Source organism: Benincasa hispida, chromosome 11 (genome assembly GCF_027475165.1).
Source record: "Benincasa hispida cultivar pf3 chromosome 11, pf3_genome.v1.1, whole genome shotgun sequence".
Lineage (NCBI taxonomy): Eukaryota > Viridiplantae > Streptophyta > Magnoliopsida > Cucurbitales > Cucurbitaceae > Benincasa > Benincasa hispida.
The window spans coordinates 38,125,154-38,136,378 of NC_143488.1; positions in this window are offsets into that span (position 1 = coordinate 38,125,154).

Sequence of the window (11,225 nt, forward strand, 5' to 3'; positions counted from 1 at the left end):
TAGGTGAAAGTAGTCCAACAACACTACTTAATAAACCTCCCATTTTGAGAATAAGACAAGATAGATAGCTGGGGACATAGCTCTGCAAGATGGAATTCACTCCTACCTGACTTGGGGTTAGTAGATAGGTTATTCTCTTAAGCATTGAATCCTGGTTTTGAACAAAGGTTGATCAAGAGGGTCATGGTTTATGAGACGGACTATAAACCAATCGTTCAATTAAGGATCAGTGGGAGCTTAAGGAGCAAGATGCATTTACAGGGGTAAAACGGTAATTTTGAATTAACTGTAAATACGAACGACCTGTGAAGGATCGACTTACTAATCATGGTTATATCAAATGGACACAATATATCTACAGTGAGGGGAGTGCAACTACTGGGCTTTAGTAGAGTGACCCGATAGTTAACGAATGAGGGTTAATTCGGTGTAAAGAGTTTAGTCAATTAATCTCGGATCGATAAAGCCCATGATCTGTAGGTCCATTAGGTCCCCCTACTAGCTCATAAATGGAATTAGCCTTACAATAGCTTGATATGTTAATTTGAATCGTTCAAATTTGATTCAAGGAAATTAGTAATTATATGTGATATAATTACACATTTAATTTTGAAATTAAACTGGAGAATCGAATAATATTTAAATATGATTTAAATATTAAATTCACAAATAGGGATTCATGATAAGTGGAATTGATGTTTAATTTAATATTTGATATTAAATTAATAGAATTAATCAAAAATTTTAACCAATTATTTATTATTAATTTTATTAGAAAAATTAATTATTGAATTAGTTTTATAAAAGTTAAAGTTTCATTTTTAATTAAAAGAAGTAAAATTGAAAAGATTATTTTTTTTGGAAATAAATTTTTTAATAATAAAGAGAGAGAGAGATAGAGAGAAAGAGAAAAGAAATTGAATGTGGAAAATCCCAAAATGTGGGGTTTTCCCACTTTCAATTCAAGTAGGTTAGTCAACTTCCACTCACATTACAACTCAAATTCTCAAGTTGGAACTAGAATCCATGCATGCAATCTGATTGCATGAGTTGGTTGGATAAATACACTCTTGATTGAGTGGAAAAGTCCAGGCAATAAGCTGAATTTCTGTTGAAATCTCAAGATTGAAGAAAGGTTCTTCAACAATGCTGAACAAGTAAGGTTCGTCAACAATGCTGAACAATTGTTCTTCTCTTCCAATTTCCCTAAATTCAAGCTTGTTTTGAGTCTCCCAACTCAATCTAAGGCGCCTAGAGAATAGTAAGGAAGCTCTAGTGGTGGTCCACAACAAGAATTGAAGGAGATTGAAACTGAATTTCATGTTTGAAGAGGATCTTCAAAAGCATGTGTTGAAACTCTCTTGATACCCTTTGAATATACTTATTTTGATGTCAAAATTGAGGAATTAGAATGCTTAATGATCCCGTTTTCTTCCGTTTCATGTTTTTAGAAACTAACATTGGTATCAGAGCATCATTTAAGCATTCAATTTGAGTTAATTTTGTCTTTGTGGGTGTTTTTAATAAGTTGTATGAAAATGGTGAACTGATATGATTTTTCTGAGTTTTAGCATTAAATTCTCTTTAATTGTGTTGTAATTCTTGTAATTGGCTCTTGATTGATGGGCCTTAATGTTGGGGTTGATGCCCTAAATCTCGTAGGGTCCTATAGTTTGTAAACACTTGTATGATTAATAATATATGATATTTTATTCACTTCTGTCTATGAAATATATGATATTTTATTTGCATTAACCACAAACCAATAAACTAAGATCCATGGTTATCATTGTAACTTAAACATGTATGTGGACACATACAAGTAGATTGTGTTTAAGTGATAATCTGAATGATCTGTAGTAAATGGATAAGGTTAGGTACCTTATCCTGGTGACACTGCAAGTATGACCCACTTTGTAGTGTTACAAATGTTGTAAAGTGCTATAAATGATCTGATCCTGATCACTCATGTATTAAACATGCGAGCGAGGATATTCTATACAGATGAGTTTGTATAAGACCAGACCACGAAATGTTTTGTCTCGTTATATAACACCATTCATAATAGAGACTTTCATTTCACTAGGATGACCATAGGTAACATGACCTTAATCCTAAGTGAGTTGTGAACAAGCCTATGACGGCGGTCCTTTGTTTTGCATGGGTGAGAGTGGCTAGATCGCCGACTCAACAAGCTTACCATTTTGGGGATTCTTCTAATTGGGGAGCTGGGAACTCGGCTATACAAGATGGAATTCACTTCTTCCCCAAAGAAGGGGTAAGTAGATAAATTTCTCCCTTAAGGGCTGACTCCGAGTCTTGAGTAATGTGGCGCCACACCCTCTCTTGGCCCGAAAGGGGTTTAGTCATAGTGGAACTATGATCTATTGTTTATTAGAGGGATCGGTAGTACTTAAGAAGTTAAATGTAACTATAAGGGTAAAACGGTAATTTGGTCCAACTGTACTTACGAGCGATTTGTGAAGGGTCATCGTAATGTTGATTGGTTATATCCAATGGACACAGAAATATATTTGTAGTGCGAAGAGTGCATCTATCGGTCTTTAGTGGAGTGCTCGACAGTTAACGAATGGTGGGTAATATGATTAAAGAGTTTAGTTAATTATTCATGTACTGTTGGAGCTTCAAGCTACATGTTCATAAGGTTCACTTGATGGCTCAATGGATTTAAGTTGAGAATCATTTTTTGGGTTAATTTGAAATGTTCAAATTAATAAGAGAAAATTTGATTACGTATGATATAATTAAATTAATTCAATTATATATGATATAATTGACATAATGTATTTGATACATTATTGCTTAATTGGAGGAACAAATATTTGAGTATGATTTAAATATATTTTCTATGAATAAGATTCATAGTTATTAAATTTAATATAAATATGATTTATATTAAATATCATAAAAAGAAAAAAAAAAACTATGGTTTATATGTTGCATATGATGCAATATTAAAACTATAGGTTATAAATATAATATGATAAGTTAGTTATTGTATTTATTTATAATTTATTAATTATGAGATCATTAATTTTCTTTTTCTCCAATAACTACCTTAGTGGGTAGTTTTAGATGGTTTTATGGCTAACTGTGAGATAAAAAGAAATATAATTTCAAGTTGTCAGATTACTAATTGAGTGACTATACGATAGCACCGAGTATACTAGAGATAGCTTGTGAGACTACATGATCGAGCGTCGAGTCTATACGATAGACTTCTTCTACTACAAGATTGTGTGGTTTCTTACTCGATCGTTTCCTCCTCTATTCCTCCTTCCCTCATTCCAAAATAAGCCAGAGCCCACTGTTGGATTTTATGCCCTAAAAACTCGCAGTTTGTAAAATGATACACATTTTCTATAATCAATATACTTGTTATTAATCTCATAAATTGTATGAAAGTCTAAATCCAATAAACTAAGACATGTGACTATTGTATTAGTACCTGAACTTTATGTGGAGACATAAGAGTGGATCGGATTCAAGTAAATAGTCAAAATGATCTATGGTATATAAATGAGGTTGGGTACCTTATTCTGGTAACACCATTGGATGCGGCCTACTCTATAGTTGTTATAAAGAGTTGTAAAGTGCTACATATGATGTGATCCTAATTCGTATATGCTATGACATGAGGAGTGAGGGCATCCTATGCAATGAGTTTGCATAAGATAAGGACCAAAAAATAAGTCACTCTTACTTTATAACGTTGTTTACTGTATAAGACTGACTATTTCACCTAGATCACTTAGGCAACTTGATCTTAATCCTGATCCAACTATGAACTTCTGTTTATTCGGGATTGCCCTTAGATTTGCATAGTTGAGGTTTTGCTCAATAGCGCCGGCCTAATAAGACTCCCATTTCAGGGGTAAGATCGGATAGATAGCTAAGGACATAGGGTGCAAGATGAAGTTCACGCCTGCCCGATTTAGGGATAGGAGAAAGGTTGTTCTCTCAAGTACTGAATCCAGGTCTTGAACAAGGGGCCCCACCCTCTCACTGCGCTGAGAGAGTTTGGTTTAGTGATTGGATCATAAACCAGTTGTTCATTAGAGGATCAATAGGGACTTGAGGAATAAGATGTAATTTTGGGGGTAAAACAGATATTTGACCGAACCATTATTACAAACAACCTGTGAATGGTCGACTTGCTATTTATGGTTAAATCATGTGGACATAATATATCTACAGTGAGGTGAGTGCAACTATGGGCTTTAGTGGAGTGACCCATTAGTTAACGAATGAGGATTAATTTGGTCTAATGAGTTTAGCCAATTAATCTCATATCGTTGGAGCTCATGATCTGTAGGTCCACGAGGTCCCCCTACTAGCTCGTAACGGATTAGCTCTAGAATAGCGTGATAAGTTAATTTGAAACGTTCAAATTAGAATTAAGAGAATTAGTAATATAATTATATGTTTAATTTTAGAATTAAATGGAATAGGAGAATTATATATTTAAATATGATTTAAATATATAAAGATGGATATGTGTCAAAATTAATTTAATATTTGATATTAAATTAATTAAGTTTTATTTAATAATTAATTTATGAAATTAATTAAATTTTTCATTTTAAAATCAAAATAGATTTTATAAAATCAAATTTTGATTTTTTGAGATAAAATTGAAAAAGGAAAAAAAAAACAAAACACATAAAATGGAAAAAGAGGTTTTTCCATTATCCATCTTTGAAGTAGCTCACACATATTACATCTTCTTGTCTTTTTCTTCTCCAAGGATAAGCTGCAACTCATGCAACTCACTCCTTTGCATGTTGATCTACAATATATTGAGGAGATTGGAGTGAAAATTGAGCATGCAATCCATAGAGATTTTGAGAGAAAAATAGGTTTGAAGAAAGTGTTCTTCGGCTGATTTTCTGTAGTGAGCATTTCTCCTTCTACCCTTGATTCAAGCTTGTTTTGAGTCCCACAACTCAATCTAGACCACCAAGAGAATAGTGGGGAAGATCTTGAGGTGGTCTATAACAAGATTTGGAGAAGATAGTAGCTGGTGAAGGACCTGTGAAGAAGTTCTACAAGAGGTATGTCTTGAAACTCATTTTTTTCTGCAAAAGCATGTTTTATATTTTTCCAAAATTAGTGAATTTGAGTGCTTAGATGATCCTTCACCCACAAATTCTGGATTCTCACAACGAGAATACCAAGGTAATCTTGTAGTGGTGTCTAGTTTTGTTCGAGGATCGAGTTTTACTCATTGGTGATCGAGGAAGTTCCAGTTGCTCGTTGCGTTTGTGTTGTTTGACGCGTTGTTGAACGATCGAGGAAAATATGTGAAGAAAGAGTTCTTCAAAGGTATTTTCACTCGATCCCTTGTATTTATTTTTGAAGCATGCTGTAATTTATCTTTAATGCATAATTGTTTCTGTATGATTGTAAATGTTTGAGTTATTTCACAATGGAGTTTGGAACGATCCACCTCCACTCAAAGATCCTCTAGTTTTAGACTTCCTTCAATTGGTATCAGAGCCAGGTTGTTCTGATTTCCAAATTCCATTGTTGTGTTGAATTTCATTTACAGTCTTGGTGGATTTTAAGTATTCTGTAATGCATTTTAATGTTAAGTATGGTTATGGATGCTATTGATGGATGTTTACAGGATAATTGCCTCTGTTTCAAGCTTTCTTTACTTTAAAAAAATATTAATTTGTAAGGGCCCCTGCGTTTTTGGGCATAATTAACAAGCAATCGAATCTGTACTCAAGTTTTGGTTTTGTTTGAGTCGTTCGTGATAAATCTTCAGATGCAAGGAGTTGTTGTTTGCTTCGAGGAAGAAGACGAATCATTGGTCGCATCGTGTGGCTTAAGCTAAACGATCGTTTAGATTTGTCTATGTGATCATGTAGAAAATTTATACTCGATCGTGTAGTGTTTGCTAAACAATCACATAGCTAATGCTACGCGATCGAGTAAAGAGTGTACTCGATCGTGTTGCGTTGGCTACTCGATCGCGTAGATGCTCGGGGTAAACGATCGCAGAGTATATGATACTCGATGCATGGCGCGCCCCCAAAACGATTGTGTAAGCTAACATGCCCATTGCATAGTTACTAGCTACACGATCACTTGGTATACAATACTTGACTCTTGCTACTCGATCGTTTAGACAATCATGCTTCATTGCATAGTCGTTGTCTGCATGATCGCATGGCATGCGTTACTCGATGTACATTGCACGATCACATGGACTTTCATGCTCATCGCATAGTCCTTAGCCACGCGATCAACGCTACACGATCGTACTTGATAAGCATTACTCGACGATCTGAAGGAGATGCTACAAGATCAAGTGACGAGGCTTCGCCCGGGCGGTTCCAGACCTAGTTCGCCTGTTTGAACCGATTGACTCGATTATTTTGTAATAGTTAGCTTTTATTTTTCTGATTTTGAGGCATATTATCCCGGTCCATCAATTTTTTAATGAATGTACATGTGATGTATGTTTACTTATATGCCATAATGTATGCCATATAGTTTTAAAACCCACTATAGGTTATGTATTTATTCATGCATCATCTTTATATTATAGGTGTTATAATATAGTAGTTTGCATGATTAAAATTACATTAAAGCATGCTCATGCATCATATAATATATGCATGCATTAAGCATATCCATGCATCATCTTTATATTATAAGTGTTATAGTATAAGGGTGTATGTTAACATGTATGCTTAGTTCATAACTTGTTATATAAAAGTTATATATTAGTAATGAATGAACATTGCATGAAGCATGACACTTAGGTTTATCTATAAAAGTTATAAATACCTTGTGAATGTCTAGCTTAGCAATGTGGTTGGTTTTAATTGTTTCATTTTTTATAAGTATTATAATCAATGAAATTAGAATTAAAATCAATAAGAAAGAGTTTCATGCAAACTTAGACTTTAATCATATTTTAAAAGAGTTTTAAAATTTGAATGAGATAGACATAAGATCACGGTTCTAATGAGATTAGAAACCTAAGTTTAATCTTTTAATTCGGTTTAATAAGATTAAATTGACTAATAAAATATTAAATATGTACCAAATCTATCTATAAGGGACCTTTTGGCTAAGGTTGTTCTGGCTAGGGTTGGGGTACTTAAGTCGATGAAAATGTCGCACCCCTACCTAGGAACCTATCTGAAAAGGTGAATTAGATAGATTTGTTGCATGCATGCAAATTTGATGATAGTCTATTAAAGTGTTTAATAAGACTTGAATCAAACTTGTTTAATCATCAAAAGTAAGTGTTGGTTTTTAGCAAATTAAACAACCACTTAGTTAAAATGAGGGGTTACACTTACATGGAATTGTTAAGGATGTTAAGAAATTCTGGACCGAACAATGGTGATTGTTAGATTCAGTTACAAAGAGTTGTTTCTGTCTGATGGTTGAGATTGTCTCATTCCAATGAAGGGGTACTTGATCACCCCAACGGTGACTTTTGTCCTACCACACCGGAGCATGATTGCAAAATAGATGTCACCTAGGGTACAATAAAACTATTTTTCTAAAACTTAATTGGTGCTAAAAGTGGTAATGCAAGTAGACTCATTAAGTTTGTTCTTTTTTCAGCAACATTTATTTATGGCTACCGCTACTCTTGCTCTTTTAGCCGCCGATAAATTGACTGGCGAGAATTATGCTAGTTGGAAAAACATGATTAACACGATACTTATCATCGATGACCTAAGGTTCATCCTTATGGAGGAGTGTCCTCTTATCATCGAAACGTTCGAGACGCGTATAAGCGTTGGACACGGGCAAATGGAAAAGCCCGAGCGTATATCTTGGTCAGCCTTAATGAAGTTTTGGCCAAGAAGCATGAGCCCATGATCACTGAATGCAAGATTATGGAGTCCCTGAGGGGAACTTTTGGACAATCGTCCTCGCAATTCAGGCATGATGCTCTAAAGTACATCTTCAATTCACGAATGAAGGAGGGAACATCTGTTCGGGAACATGTTCTTAATATGATGGTCCACTTCAACGTGGCGGAGATGAACGGGTCTAGCATCGATGAGGCCAGCCAGGTTAGCATTATTCTAGAGTCGTTACCAAAAAGCTTCCTTCATTTCGTAAGCAACGTTGTTCTGAACAGGGTTGATTACAACCATACAACTCTACTCAATGAGTTGTAGACTTTCCAATCTTTGCTAAAAAGAAAGGAAAATAAGATTGGTAAGGCAAATGTTGCCTCATCTTGCAAAAAGTTTCACAAAGGTTCAACCTCTAGAACTAAGTTTGCATCTTCTACTTCTGGCACTAGAAAGTGGAAAAAGAAGAAGGGTGGTAAGGGGAAGGTGCCTGCTAACCCACAACCTGCTGCTCCAAGAGGTAGGTAACCAGTGAAGGTTTGCAAGGGAAAGTGTTTCCATTGCAACCAAGACAGGCACTGGAAGCGAAACTCCCCACGTTCTTTGGCTGAGAAGAAGAAGGTCAAACAAGGTAAATGCGATTTACTAGTTTCGGAAACTTGTTTAATGGAGAATGATGATTTTGCCAGGATTATTGACTCTGGGCCACTAACCATGTTTGTTCTTCATTTCAGGGAATTAGTTCCTGGGGGCAGTTTAGTGCCGGTGAGATGACGATGCGAGTTGGAACCGAGCATGTCATCTCAGTTGTGGCAGTGGGAGGTCTCCAGTTAACTTTACAGAACAGGTTTATCATTTTGAATGATATATATGTAGTTCCCGAGTTAAAGAGAAACTTAATTTCTGTAAAGACTTTACTCAAATGTAATTATCAACTTAATTTTTCTAGAAATAAAGTGTTTATTTTGAAAAATGGTGTTAATGTATGTTCGGCTCAACTGGACAATAATTTGTATGTGCTAAGGCCGTAAGCAACAAATTCCCTCCATAACAAAGAAATGTTTAAAACTGGTGTAATTCAAAATAAACGACTTAAAATTTCTCCTAAAAAAATGTCCAACTTTGGCACCTATGTTTAGAGCACATTAATCTCAATAGGATTAAGAGGTTGGTGAAGAATGGACTTCTAAATGAGTTAGAAGAAAATTCTTTACCTATGTGTGAGTTCTGCCTTGAAGGAAAAATGACTAAAAGACCTTTTACTGGAAAAAGTTATAGGGCAAAGAGCCTCTAGAGCTAGTGCATTCAGACCTTTGTAGTCAAATGAATGTGCGAGGTAGGGGAGGCTATGAATATTTTATCACTTTTACTGATGATTATTCAAGGTATAGGTACGTTTATTTAATGCAATATAAGTCTAAGTCCTTTGAAAAGTTCAAAGAGTTCAACATTGATGTTGAAAACGCATTAAGTAAAACAATTAAAACGCTTCGATCTGATCGATGTGGAGAGTTTTTGGATTCTAATTTTTGGAACTATATGATAGAACATGGAATAGTTTCCCAACTTTTAGCACCTAGTACACCTCAACAGAATGGTATTTCAGAGAGGAGAAATCGAACCCTCTTGAACATGGTTCGGTCGATGATGAGTTACGCTTCCTTACCTAACTCATTTTGGGGGGTTTTGTAGTAGAGACTATAGCTTATATCCTGAACCGTGTTCTCACCAAGAGTGTTGCCAGAACACCTCTGGAGTTGTAGAATGGTCGTAAAGCTAGTTTACGTCATTTCCATATCTGGGGTTGCCCAACACATGTGCTTAAGGCTAATCCTAAGCAATTGGAACCACGTTCGAGGCTATGCCTATTTGTAGGTTACCTCAAAGGAACTAGAGAAGGTTATTTTTATTATCCTAAAGAAAACAAAGTGTTTGTATCGACAAATGCTACTTTTCTTTAGGAGGATTATATAAGGGAGCACAGACCTAGAAACAAAATCATGTTGAATGAGCTTTCCAAAGAAACTACTGAATCTTCAACAAGAGTTGTTGAAGAGCCTGCTACCTCAACAAGAGTTGTTGATGTAAGTTCATCTAGTAGATCAAATCCACCTTAAGTGTTGAGGGAACCTCAACGTAGTAGGAGGGTTGTGAACCCATCTATTCATTATATGGGTTTAACTGAAATCCTAACTATGGTAGCTGATGGCGAGGTTGAGGGTCCACTGTCTTATAAGAAGGCAATAGAGGATGTTGACAAAGATGAATGGATCAAAGCCATGGATCTCGAAATGGAGTCTATGTACTTCAATTCAGTTTGGGATCTTGTAGATCAACTTGATGGGGTTAAACCTATAGGTTGTAAATGGATCTACAAGAGGAAACGGGGTGCTGATGGAAGGTGCAAATCTTTAAGGCTAGACTAGTGGCAAAGGGTTATACCTAGGTAGAGGAAGTTGACTATGAGGAGACTTTCTCGCCTGTTGCCATGTTGAAGTCTATTCGCATCCTTCTATCCATTACCTAATATTATAACTATGAGTTATTGCAAATGGATATCAAAACTACTTTTTCTGAATGGCAATCTTGAGAAAACCATTTATATAGTGTAATCGGAGGGATTCATAGTCCAAGGTCAAGAGCAAAAGGTTTGCAAGCTGAATCCATCCATTTATGGACTGAAACAGGCATCTCGATCTTGGAACATAAGGTTTGGTATTGCGATCAAATCTTAGGGCTTTGATCAGAATGTTGATGAGCCTTGTGTCTACAAGAAAATCATCAACAGTTCAGTAGTTTTTTTAGTGTTATATGTCGACGATATCTTACTCATTAGGAATGACGTAGGCTTACTGACTTCAGTTAAGAATTGGCTAGAAACCCAATTCCAAATGAAAGTTTTAGGAGAGGCTCAATTTGTTCTTGGGATTCAAATCTTTTAGAATCGAAAGAACAAAATGCTAACACTATCTCAGGCATCGTACATTGACAAGATCTTGATCAAGTACTCGATGCAGAACTTCAACAGGGGCCTACTGCCTTTTAGGCACAAAGTTACATTGTCTAAGGAACGGTGTCCTAAGACACCTCAAGAGGTTGTGGAAATCAGACGAGTCCCATATGCATCTGTCATGGGTAGTTTAATATATGCAATATTATGTACTAGACCTAACATCTGCTACGCAGTGGGGATAGTCAGTAGATATCGGTCTAATCTAGGATATGATCACTAGACAGCTGTAAAAAATATCCTCAAGTATCTTCGGAGAACGAGAGACTACAAGCTTTTGTATGGTTCTAAGGATTTGATTCTTATAGGATACATGAACTTAGATTTTCGGGCTGATAAGGATTCTACGAAATATACTT